At 39.7% G+C, this 13,926-nt stretch overlaps 1 protein-coding gene across 1 annotated transcript in view; it reads right to left on the bottom strand.

The window, feature by feature from the left end:
• Positions 1–13,926, bottom strand: part of Gli3 (GLI family zinc finger 3) — a 268,239-nt gene that overhangs the window by 89,532 nt on the left and 164,781 nt on the right. The gene's annotated exons all lie outside the window — the stretch shown is intronic.

The raw sequence follows: 13,926 nt of genomic DNA, 5'->3' as shown, positions 1-13,926 counted from the left end.
TCAAAAGATGGCCTAGTCGGCCATCACTGGAAAGAGAGGCCCATTGGACTTGCAAACTTTATATGCCCCAATACAGGGGAATGCCAGGGCCAAAAAAAAAAAAAAATGGAAATGGGTGGGTAGGGAAGTGGTGGGGGAGGGTATGGGGGACTTTTGGGATAGCATTGGAAATGTAATTGAGGAAAATATGTAATAAAGAAAACCTTTCAATACAATTATCTTTCTATACAAAAAAATAAATAGATAAATAAAAAATAAAAGCAACTTCTCTTTTTCATGAGGCAATATTCAGAACTGGGTTTCTGCTAGAACTCATTTTTCATGTGGATACTTATTAATTATGTTTAGTAAGGAGCCAACAACTGAGAAAACCTGGGCTTAGAGATCTGGTAAAGAACCAGGTTTTCATCAAGACCAGGCCCTGGTGATAATGGAAGAGGCTTGCTTTCCTGAAGTGCAAACTCTACAGAGCTCTCTGATGTATCTGATCTCAGAGAGACATGTCTAAAACTTCAACCTCACCACACATTCAGCCAACCATTGGCAACCCAGGGACAGTCATGTCTAGAACACAGATCTGCAAAGCCTTGCACCAGTGTGCTCCTTCCCTAATAGATTCCTCCAGGGCATGATCCAGGGAACTGGCTAAGATAGGTTAAACTCTGTACTCACTGCCTGTGATAGTGAACAGGCATGTGGAGAACAGACTGTGAGAGAGGTAGAGCCACTGAGAGCACATGGTTAGGAGGGAAACCAAAGAGTGAAACACACCATTTCCCTCTTCCCAGGGAAGCAAAGACACGGCCACTGGGCCCCTGGCTCTGTCATCCTGTCAGAGAAGGATCATAATGGAAATGGCTCCAGCAAGTAGACTGGGCAGGGCATATGAAGAAAAGACCCAGTGTTCCCCTCCTAGAAAATAAGCTGAAACAAGGTGCTGGCTGTGTGAGGATTTTCTCATGTAATTTTGATACTTGGAGCTCCTTCTGGAGAAATACACTAAAATTTCAATTTCCTAAATTTATACATAAATAGTAAGAAGTGTCTATCGCACAGTTCTTAGCATCTAGAAAAGTGCAGCAAGGCACTTATATAATACGTGAATGTAACACATGAACAGTTACTGGATGCTATGCACACTATGTGTCATTTTGAAAAGTTAAAAGGCCTTTATTCCATCTAACAAAGTAAACAGAAACTGGCAGAAGCTGTACCACAGGAGTTCACTTCATGTCTCTGGGAAACCACCCCCTACCCTCCAAGTACCCTTCTGAGCTTGTTAAATCAAACTCCATTCAGACATGTTAGGTCACTTACAGAGTACAGGGGAAGCTCACATTCATTTCTACCAGACAGAATGGTCAATCCTTCCAGTTTGATTAAAAAGTAATCTATAAAACATAAACCTTATGCTGAGATACAAGCAAACACACACACAGTAATCACTTCACTGAGTCCTTGACAAGACACCTCTGGGATACACCATGGTGGTCCCAGCAGACTACACACTGCTAAACGATATGAACTATACACTATTGGAGAATTTCACCCTTCTTGGTAGGTTGCTCTGTTTGTAATTTTGATAAAGATGAAAACTTATTCTGGTTCTTATATTCTGTCCTCATCAGCCCAAATTCCACCTAGAAGAGTCATGCCCATGAAGACAAACCTACATTCATAAATACATGGGGACCATGGAGAAATGGCTGGGGTGGCCACTAATCCCAGAGTAAGGCAATGAGGTGGGATCTCCAAGGTTGGTCTCTTCACTGCACCTTGAGGATGTGACAGGTGCTCCGGAGCTTCCTTCTGAGCTTTCACCTCAGAAGACCCAGCGAACAACTAGGGAAGCCTCTCAGAAGGATTCTAGACCTCACCACTCCATTTCTGACGAGAGTGCTAGACTCAAGGCTGTTTACACACTAGTGAGAAGTATCAGCAGAAAGGAGAGTAATGCAAGACTTAGAGCTAAAGCTGCTGCACTTTAACCTTTCAGACAGATGCACTCAGAGATAGGGGATCAGTGTTTACAAACGAGGTGACTGGGAGAAGCTTCAGAGAGTGTGCACAACAGGCACCCAGCTCATTAACTGCCCTCAGGAAACAGGCCATCTGGTAAATGCAAGCCACCCATTTCTGCAAGAAAGTGTCACAATGGTGACACAGTGATGGCTCATCAGGAATCCTGGAGACAGGCACCAGACAGTCAGTAAGGGACGGTCTGAGGCCAGCAGCTCAGTAGCTGGCAGCCGTGTAACCTGGGTACCTTCTGCACCCTCTTTGTGCTTTGCTGTCTGTGGGAATGAGGGGTGGTGGTGAACAGAAGTCCCATGATTGTGCCATACAAAGGCGCACTCAAAATACACAAGGGAATGTATGCATTTCCACGTATAAAATCATATCATATTACATAAACAGGCCCATACATCAGGATTGACAAATATAAAATGCTATATAATTTCAAATCTTGAAATGCCTGGAGCTTTTGTTTTGACAGGTATAGTGATGCACACCTGTAATTATTTAATGAAAGCATTCCTGAAGCAGAGTCAGGCTGACCTCTGGGTTTGAGAGGGTGAGGGAGAGGGGAAGGGAGACTAGCTTTCAAAATTAAGCTGCAGTATAGATTTCTGATATTGCTGAACTGCACATAGGCAGACTCTTGCCATTTTCAATATTCTCTAAGGGCACAGCCTTTCGCTTAGCTGTTTCCTTAAATGTCTGCTCATTGATGAAAACCCTCCTCCTTCCCTACAGTGTATGTTCACTGCAGTAACGGATTTCATTGTGACGTTTTTACACATGTAAGTAAATGAACTTTGGTAATACCCATTTGCCATTATCCTCTTTTATCCCTCCTCCTCAGGTACATCATCACAAATAGTTGCCTTTTCATAGTTTAAAAAAATCTAGATTACATATGATAGAAAAATATATAATGTTTGCCTTTCTGAATCTTGAGTACAATTTTACATTCCATCTGTCTTCTTGGAAATGGCAAAGTCCTGTTTGTCTTTAAAAACTCATTTCTTTTCAGCATCATGTAATACCCCATTAATAAGATGAGCCAGTTTACGAATCCATACCACTGCTGAAGGTATCTTGGTAACTGCAAACTTTGGCAATTATAATTATAGCTGCTGTAAGTATCTAGTTATAGTCTTCCTAGTACCAACTGGAATATGAGTCCGTTTTGTCCTCTCCTCTGAAGAACCTCCTTGGATATTTTTAGAACCCCTTTAAAGTCAAGTCAGAGGACCACACAGGGGGGCTAAGAGTATGAGCTCACTCATGAAATGCAGGGCCCGGATGTGGATTACAACTCACTCCTACTCATACATCAGTCTCCTGACCCATGAGGTAGGTGCATCGTGACACCAGCAGTTCCCTCCCTGCTGCTGTGAGCATCAGAAGGCACACATGCAAACCCAATATCAGGAAATTTTGAAATTGGCCGACAAAACCTTTTCTCTCCATCCAATAATGTCCAAATGACAAGTTAGCTTCCAAGTACAGCAGTGGCTGCAAGTCCCCTTTCCATACTGCTCCATCAGCCTGTGTACTCTATTTAAGCTGGGCTTCTGCATCAGACCCCATGTAGTAGTTTGAATAAGGATATGTGAGGCCCACCCCCATAGGCTCATATATTTAAATGCTTGGTCATCAAGGAACAGCAGTTACTGGGAAGGGCTGGGAGATGTGGCCTTGTTGGAGTGGATGTGGCCTAGTTGGAGGAAGTGTGTCATTGGAGGTAGGCTTTGAGGTCGTAAGGGCCCAAGCCTGCCCAAGTATCTCTTCCTGCTGACTGTGGATCCAGATAGAGAAGACTTTGGTACATCTCTAGCATCATGCCTGCCTGTCTATCACTATGCTTCCTGCCATGGTAATGGACTAAACCTCTGAAACTATAAGCCAGCTTCAGTTAAATGCTGCCTTTTAGAGGTTGCTGTGGTCGTGGTGTCTCTTTACAGTAACTGGACACTGACTAAGACACCCTAGTAAGCTAGATTAGATGACACTTCCATAGTGTTGACAAAAGCAGAAACTTGCATGAAAATGGCTCAAACAGCCAGCTAACTGTACATGAATCAGTCTTTCAGTAAGGCCACTTCTGACTTCGCCTAACACTACTGTTTCCAAAGCCTTGGTAGCTAGTTCATTCGTCCATCATTACATTTGTAATGGAACACCATATGTGAAAGACTTAGCAGACATTGCTGTTTAAAGGGACTAATCAAAATAGTGACGAGAGGAGGGATGAGTTGTATATAAGGAAATATAGAGACAGTCACAAAACACATATAAATGGATGTATTTCATGAACTTGACTTGGTAAATATCTGTTAAACTTGTTTTAAAAAGTATTCAATTGATGACTGAAGTAGCAATAAGAACAAAAGAAAAAAGATTTGTCTTCTGTTGGTTTATTCTTTCAGTAGATCCACGTACGAACGGAAGTGAAGTTTACTAATTCTTCTCTGCCTTCATATTCTGGAACTGTGTGTTCGCAATTGCTGATATTAGAAAGAACTAGCAACACATATGCAGAATAAACAATGATATTTCAAACTGGCCTAAAACCAGACATAAACCATGCCACATATGCTGTAACACAGAATTACAGTAATATGGCAATGGCCCTATCAATAAAACTGTAGGTAAATGCTGACAGAGCTTCCCGCTGGCATGAAAGGATGGGCTATTTCTCTGCATCTTGGGTGAATTCAGATCCCCAGCATCCCCAATTAGTACCCATGTAGGGAAAGCCTCCTCTGAAGATTTTACAGTTGTCTGTTCAGGTATAAAGAGTTGATGCTGCTTTGTTTCTAGATGCCCATGGGAATCTGAGAAATGTGCAGCAAGCACAGTCTTAGACAAGTAAAGACTATCTTAATGATCTCCCCAAAGGCAATCAAACAACATAAAATTGTTTTTGTTTGTGACTATAATTTAAGACTAATTTTATAAGGTCAAGAAACTAAATTACAAAAAGAGAATAGACAATTATTATAGCATTTTAATAGTATGGTATGATATGCTACCATTAAGGAACAAAACCAACAAAAACTCATTGCAAGAATAACTGGACTTCTTAGTTAGAATTAGATATACTTCTCTAACCAAACTGGGTATTATAGGTTCATCCATTTTATGGGGTTGCAATTACTCATGCCACCCATGAAAAAAACGATAAGCAATGGTTAAGGCAAAGATGTGTAGCAATGAGACTGCTGAGCCACCATTAGCACAGGCTGGACCCTCCTTGTGAAAGCACAGCTATGGATTGGCTATTTGAATAGATTCATATTTTACCATCCAGTGACATACATTATTGAATGCACATGTGACATCTGGACTAGAAGATCACAGACGCATTCTTTACCCTCTATAAAATTAGAAACAACTACCCAATGATAGGATAGTGAACAAAAATAATTCATACAATAGCAAAGTTATGAAAAGGAATGAGCTACAATGAGGGATACTGGACAGAATATCCAGCTAAAAGATTACTGTAGGTAGTATAGTAACTTATACCAAGTCTAGTAACACTTAAACCCAATGTTATAAACATAAGGATATCAGAATATTCATTCCTGGTTCATGGTGATGTATAGCATAGGCAACAGGTGTTCTACAATGTTCTATTTCTAGTCTTGCTCAGCTGGCAGATGCCTTTATTTATGGAGACTCACTACCGTTCACTGAGCTGTATGCATACACTATGTGCACTCTTCTGCAATACTGTTCATATCACTTCTTCAGAAGGGACACTGTTTTCTTAGTGCTACACATGCTGAAGTTTCTCATAGGAGTTGCTATCAATTAAATTTAGAACAAACTACAGATATATAATACTTTTTAAAATTTATAAAAAGTTTGGTGACCTTAAAAGTAGTACAAATAATATAACATTTGCTATTATTGGACAAAATTAGACTTGTTAAGTCAGTGGTGTAAGTGCCAAGTAGACAACAGAAGACAGACTGTGCATATGAGTTTTGGGAGTAAAGAAAGCTTTTGCTAAAGCAAACCAGAAGTTTCTTGTCAATGGAGAAGAAAAGAAACATCACATTCATGGATACAATTCCTTCTACCTATGTACCACATTCTAGAACCAGTAGGACTGGTTGCAGCTAAAACGGATTTTATTCTGCCCAGAGATGAAAACTAAGATAAATTTGATAAAATGTTACTACAATTATTTCTATTAAGAGATTAAACTCCCAAGGATGAAAAATTAAATAAAATTCTGTCCAATTGATTACAATGTACAGTGTTTGGTTTTGTTTTTTAAAGGCTTTTAATGAACACACTACTCATTCAAGTAAGTCTTTGGGAGATAATGGTCTCATATCTGTGAAATGATGTTTTCATGGTTCTTCTTGCCCATTTAATAAATTTTACAAAAGAGAAGAAAAATAGCTACATGAATCTGACACTAATTTAATTTCATGTTTAATTATGTATTTTAATCACTTTGTGTGAGCACACATATGTCCATGCAAACATACATCATGACACACACTTGGAAGTCAGAGGACAACTTAGAGGAGTGGGTTCTCTCCTCCCAACACACAGGTTCCAAGGAAGGGAACTGAACTGAGGCTATCAGGCTTGGTGGCATGCACCTTTACTGCCTTAGCTGTCTTGCCTGCCCTCTAACACTTTAGAAACAAGGGTAGGAAAGGGGAGAAGCTAGTGGGTGAGCCAGAAGACCTCATTTGCATGACAAAATGGCATCTAAATAAAGAGTTTTGATTTTAACATGGATGCATATTATACTCAAAATTATAACTTTAGAAAGTCTAGCTGTCGTCAAACAAATAAATGTAATACCTTTACAAACATTCCATTTTGTAATGTGCAATAAAAAGACATCTTTTCTTTTTTTCTCTTAAGAAAGTACTGTGTAACTAGCAGTAACTTGATGGTTAGTGCTGTCAACTAGGCAGACAGGATATAAAATCACCTAGGAGCAAACCTGTAAGGAACTGTCTTAATTGTGAGGAGGGAAGGCCCATCGACTTTGAATGATATCATTTGTTCTCTCACCTCCAAAGGTGCACATAAAAAAATAATAAAGAAAGAAGAAAATATAGAGATACTCCCTACCCCGAGATGCTAAACAGCCAAGTGCTTAACTGAGTACCCTCCCATGAGTACTCTTGAATTGTGAGTCAAAACAACTGTTTCAGGATATATCATCACAGCAACAAAAACAGACACTAAAACATATTAAAAGTGGTAAGTTCCAGGACAGCCAGGGCTATGTAGCGAGACCCTGCCTCAAAACATAACAAACAAACAAAAGAAAAAACTCCAAAGATATTTTAATACATTATGCCTTTTATATAAATAAAGACGTTTCTTTCCGAGACCCCCAATGGAAGCCTGAAACCAAGAGACTGTGGCATGCATAGTAAGAGATTACAACAACAATTTTAAGGATATACTTGGATGTTACTTAAGACATATTTTCTGGTTACATCAGAATATATCTACTTAATATCTTTGAATCTCAGAAACAGAAGGCACAGATGTAGAGAGAGCTAGTAAAAACAGAAAGCAATTAGCCTGGTACCTGTTGAATGGTAGGCACTTTGTAAATATCGGTCCCTACAACCTCATGCCTGCTGCTGCTATTACTACTGAGGGGCTACCTGGGGAAAGGCAGTCTCCTCACTGCCACAGTCTGCTTATAATAGTTTTCTTCTTGGCCTCATGGGATATCAGCTCTTCTAAAGCCAGTAAGCCCAGTTACTGGACACCCTAGACATCCTCTAGGAGCACCCACTGGTACCTCTTAGCAGGTAGATCCGAGCTTAGTAAAAGTGAATGTTCATTCTTCAAGTAGTCAGTTATCTTCTCATTTCAATCCAATAGCTTCCTTTTCATTTTTAAAGGAAGGCATTTTAAGAAATATTTTATTATTTTATTCTATTTTATGTGTATAGGTGTTTTGTCAACATGGATGTCTGTGCACCAAGCCTGTGCCTATTACATTCAGTGCCCAGTATCAGGAGTCAGATTTCCTGAGGGTGGAGTTACAGGTGTATGTTTGGAATTGAACTAGAGTTCTCTAGAAGATCAGACAGTGTTCTTAGCCACTGAATCATCACTCCAGTCCTAGAATTGTTTTTTTTTTTTTCAAACAAGCAAGAAGTTTAAGTAATTTTCCTAACAACTTACCCACTCATTCTACAGAACCTATTTTCTGGAATTTGATGAATTTCCAAATCCATATTGAAAATAATACTCAAATGGGCAAAATAAGAGAGGAAGACAGTTAACAACCCCTAAGTATAGTCTTCCAGATTCTCCAAAAATAATGTAGACGATAATGGTGAAAGAAGTTGGATGGCATATGAATGTTTATGCTTAAGAGGAATAAAAAACAGAACTTCCATAGCAGGAGAGAAAGTCTAGAGCCAGCTTAGAGGGGACAAAGAGAAAGGACCTCCACCCAGCCAACTCTAGGAGACAAAGCTCATGACTGGCAGACTAAAGACATCTGTATAGTAGCCATAGATGTGGTATCATAAAGAGTAGAGAAAAGGGAAAATTCAGCAAGGGGTGGATATGCTGTGCTTTCATTCACAAAACAGCTGTGGGTCTCATTTGGAAAGGACCCCTGCTGAGTGAGCAGCACAGTCACCTGGCCCCTGTGTCATGAAGCACGGGGCATAGAGTAGATCACGTCCTGCACTAAGGCAGTCGTGGCACAGTAGACTGAGTGGCTTGAAACAGGGACGACCATATGGTCATTAGAAGAAGCAGACTCAGCTTGGAACAACGGAAGGACACTGTTTCAAAAAGACCCCAGCCAGCTCAGTAGACAGTACTTCACAGGTGGGGTTTAGGTTGCCAGTCACACCATTGGCCTCCAGTTGTTAGTGCTGGTCCTGTGCTCATGTGACTTCTGTTATACTACAAGGTGTTTAGAATATCAGCTGCCACCGGATGTCCCAAAGAAAGGTACAGATGCCAGAGCAGAACTACAGAGCAGGAGTCAGGCAACACAGGAAGCCAGTCACTCATACTCAAGCAACACCTTACTCTACCACGTGTCCCTGCTCTTCCCTATTCCATTATCTCAACACTGGAAAGGGCAGGTTAGTTAGTGAGGAATGTGTAGCCTCCTTAAGAACTGGGGAGGGCATTCTTCATTTAGTTCTCCGTCTTTATTTCTCTCTTCTCAGTCATTCTCCAGCTAAGGTTTCCTTACACCCTCTACTTCCCGCCAACTGTTTCCTCTTCCAGGTATTTTCTACTCTACTCTTTGCTTTAGACAAGTACTATCTCAGTCTAACCCTAGGTTTCTTTGTTGTGTTGGGACTGATCACCCTTTCATTTCCATACATATGCACAATAAATAATGTATTAATGCATTCAGTACTTTTAGTTATCCTTTGCCCCTAAATTATTGGTTCTGGTAGGATTAATTTTTCATTCAAATCTTATTGTTCCATCATTGCTCGCTTGATGTTGATAGTGATTGTCTTTGCAAACAATATTCTAATTTGCACCCCAACTCTACAACCCTGTGGTCCCTACTGAACAGAGAGAGCAAGCATCCCCTTGGAAACAATCAGGGTGATTTAAAATAAATAAGCATATGAATACATTTTTGAAAGAATGAATACATCCAACTCATTATCTAACTTCATTATGTACAACCTTTAATGCAAATACATAGGTAAACAAGAAACTGAGCAGCCCTGCTCCTCAAAACTACTTATCCCCAAGCATGAACTACAGGTGAACTACATTCTGTCCTGGAGAGCTCAGAAGGGTCATTACAGGAGTGTTCAGAGAAATCAAAGAAAATACAAATTTTTGAGTGAATCCCAATAGACCACAAACAGCTGGGAAAGTAAGAAAGACATATAAGATATAAAAAGATGAACTCTAAAGAGGTATAAATACTGAAAAGAAAATAATTTGAAAATTTTAAATGAAAAACACATTACCTAAAATATAAAAGCCTTGACCAAGGAATGGACTGAAGAAAGGACAGAATACTGAAGACAAAAAACAAGTTAGAAAACTGTAACACTCAAACAAAGAAAAGATAAATTAATAAATTAGTAAGCAAATATGAGTACTAACTTCAAGATGAATAGAACATCATGAAAAAAAAACATCTCAATCTAGAATCAGGGGCATAAAAAACAAGAGGTATTTTATTGTAAAGACTTAAGACATTGCCAAGAAAATAGAAAAATGTCTTGGGGAACAAAGGTTCCGTTCAGAACATCCTGTCTATGGGTACTTCTTAGACTGCTTCTCCTGCTTGTTTCCTCTAATAGTAACAGTATCACACGCTCACCACCCCCACACACACACCCACAGAGAGAGAGAGAGAGAGAGAGAGAGAGAGAGAGAGAGAGAGAGAGAGATTGTTTAAAGTAGCTGTTCTCCACCAGTGGGTCTTGATCCCTTTAAAGGTCAAATGACCCATTCACAGGGGTTGCTTAAGACCATCAAAAAACTCAGATATTTACATTACAATTCATGACAATGCAAAATTACAGTTATGAAGTAGCGATGAAATTATAGGGCCACAACAGTAGGAAGGTTGAGAACCACTGGTTTAGAGGAACAAAGTAGGCGGGCATGGAGCAGCAGTGTGAGAACAGAGAAGTGGATACACAAGGAGATGATAATATGGTCAAAATATATTCAATACAAATATATTTAATAGGCAATTTTATTTAAAATACAAAAACGGCAAATAATATCCTGGGTCCAAAAGAAAATATACATCAAAAATAAAAATATTTTGATTTTGAAACATGTAGTCACCCAGCAAATTGCTAAGTACCATCTAAGCGCTAACTATAACTGTGAAATTTCTGGTACTTGTTTAGGTGCCATATCCTCATAACAATAAAGAAGCCTACCTTCATATTTTGTAGAAAGTCTGAGTTTGAGTCATGCTATCTACTAACTATAAGAGGAATGACTCCAAGTTCACATTTATTTTTCTGGGTAGAAGAACACTGGAGCACATATGGACCAACAGAGACCATGGCAGCATAAACATGCAAAAGCTCAAACCAGACAGAAATCTCGGCATAAACGAAAGGGACTGGATTCAAACTCCCACCCCTAGCTAAGAAAACATTTACAAATAGCTGTTAGGAAGCAAGGCTGGGAAAGGGCGAGGCAGGGGAAATTGGTTTTCTTCAATGGAGTAACACTGGGCATTATCAACCACACTCCACCATACTCAGAAGCAGTTGGCCAGCAGAAACAGAACTTGAACTGGGTGCTTTTTTCTGGCTTTTTCTTTTGTTTTTTGTTTGTCTGTTTTAAGAAAGGGAATAGAGTTGTGTGGGTAAGAAGGGGGGCAGATCTAGGAGGACTTGAGGGATATAAAAGAAAATAATAAAAAATATACAAAGAATTTTTTAAAAGGCATTAAAAAATAACTCATTCCATGGTTGTACATTTATCTGGATGATTAAACAATTTTAGACAAATAGATATTTTTAAAAATCCGAGAAGCAATAGCCTTGGATTTGTTTTGTGTGAGAAGTCACTTTGGGTACAGATCAATAATTAAAAGCACAATTCTAGAGTCCAAGAAGTTAATCCTGACCTCATGTTGAGTCTACTTTCATATGTTCACACTGAAGTCAGGTTTATGTGGACTTCTGAGCCAGAAAAACAAGGCTCCATCGTTAATCAGAAAATGGGTTCTCCATTTCCTTTCTTCATCCCTGTGACAGCACTGCCATCTTTGCAGCTACTGATGTCCTCTCTAGGGCACCAGCATACTCTGCTTTGATGTCATTTCCCAAAGAGATGATAGAGTAAAGCCTTATGCTGATGAGGCCTGATGGTGGCTGATTAGAAGAGTGGGACCAGGAGCCAAACAAAGCTTCAGTGTGGAGTCCAGGAGCTCACCCAGCAGCGGCACATCAGCGAGTTTACAGCTATTACATATTTTTATATTAACAGTTTTCCCTACCCAGGTTTGTACAGTTTATCTTTATTCTTTCAAATCCTGAAACTGCTTCAATAAGAGAGAAGGGTTTATATATAAGATACACACACACACACACACACACACACACACACACACACACACACACTTCTAAGCCTGAACTTTTAGGGGAAATTGAAGAGGCTTTGTGTCAAGTACGACTAAATCCAGCCTTTCCATATCATACCTCTGCTAGAAAATTACTGTGTGGATGATAAGGCAAAAAGATATAATAAAAAGTGACTCTACTCAATTTACACTGCAATATTGGTATGACTGAATATTTTTCATTCAGGTGCCTGATAAAATCGCTAAACTGTATTGCAGATAAATAAAGGAGGCTTCTGTCAAGAATAAACACCATTAATCATGAAGCCTTACCCTCTCAGAGCTTGTGCTATGCATCTTCACAAACACACCGCACAGTCAGCTCGCTGTACATGCCTTCCTCTTTATCCCCTGCCAGGTTGAGGGACCCCTCGTTTTTCATTTTCTAAGATGTAGGCAGCAGAATCATTCTGAAACATTCTCTCTATACTTTAACTTTGCAATTTTCCAAGTAGGCTCATTATTGTGTAATTTAGGAAACAGTAGCTGAGATCTTAGTGGGGAAAAAAATTTATTATTATTTTTTCCTAAAAACAAACAAGGATGAGTTTTCAACTCTAAAATGACATTACTTTAAAGATTCAGGACTTTGAGAAATATTTTTGTCTCACTTTCAGGTTTTGCTTTAGTTTTAAAAGAACTCTAAAAGCCTTTCTCAAATATAGTCTTTCTTTTAAAAGCTTTTGGTCACTGTAGTCCATGAACAAAAAAGGAAATGAAAAAGAAACAGTCATACTAAGAGACACGTGAAACTTCCTCCTGCGTGCCACTTAACCAATAAAAACAGAAACCACTACAGATTATAAAATATGCCCCAATTCCAAAGTTCAAAGGTCAGGAGAAAGATGCAGAACTGCAAACATGAGTTAAGTTCATGATTAGACATGGATCGGGCAGTCTACCACTTGCCAAATCTCTGTGGTTTGTGAGACATTAGGTGCTCTCTGTGTGCCCATCATTGGATCTTAGATTTAAAAAAAAAAAAAAAAAAGGATGAAATGGTGAGAGCAGAGTGGGGAGATTAACTAATGTGAAGGAAACCTATGGCTTATGGGATATAACAAAAGGTCACGTGAGCATGCATGGGGTAGAGAATCTCTTCCGAATCACTTTAAGTGTGTCTGTATAAAAGGAAAAAACAAAACAAACAAACAACAAAAGTCAGTGAACAAACATAGACCTTCCCCTAACAGCCCATTCTCCATTCCAATTTGCATCTGGAAACAAAGGTGGGGGAAATGCTTAAGGAGCCACTTAACACGGGGCAGAGCTGAGAATGGAACCCAGCTCAGGCCCAGGGACCGTGAAAATATTGTCAGGCCTGGCATGGTGGCAAACACCTTTAATTCCAGTACTCAGAGAGCAGACTGGTCCTCACAGTTGAGTTCCAGATCAGCCAGGGATACCCAGTGAGACCATGATAAATGAAGATAATCAGAATCTATGAGCTGATGTTTGAACTTTCTGGGGTTATATGCTGAAACCCAGGAACGAAACATTACCATAGAGCATGTAGCAAACAAAATGTTAGGAAAAGAGAGCCCGTTCTGAGAGGCAATGAATTCTTCACCACGGAGGCCCAAGCCCAAGATCCCAAGACACACAGGCAGAATTACCAAACTACTAATATCAGAGGTCACAAGAAGCAGGAAGTACCTCTGTTGGCCAAAACTACTGAACAAATCCATGGGTCTTTTACTGTCAAACGGAATGGTGATGGGGAGGCAGACAGAAGTCTGTGCCCCGAGAACACTCAACTATTGTGGAAACTAATGCTCAGATAGAAGAAGCCTAGTTCGAATCAGGCTTAGGAGGGGGAGGGG

The sequence above is a fragment of the Mus caroli genome, chromosome 13 (assembly GCF_900094665.2).
Source record: "Mus caroli chromosome 13, CAROLI_EIJ_v1.1, whole genome shotgun sequence".
NCBI lineage: Eukaryota > Metazoa > Chordata > Mammalia > Rodentia > Muridae > Mus > Mus caroli.
The sequence above is the reverse complement of the archived record's forward strand: the minus strand, read 5'-3'. Positions and strand labels throughout refer to the sequence as shown.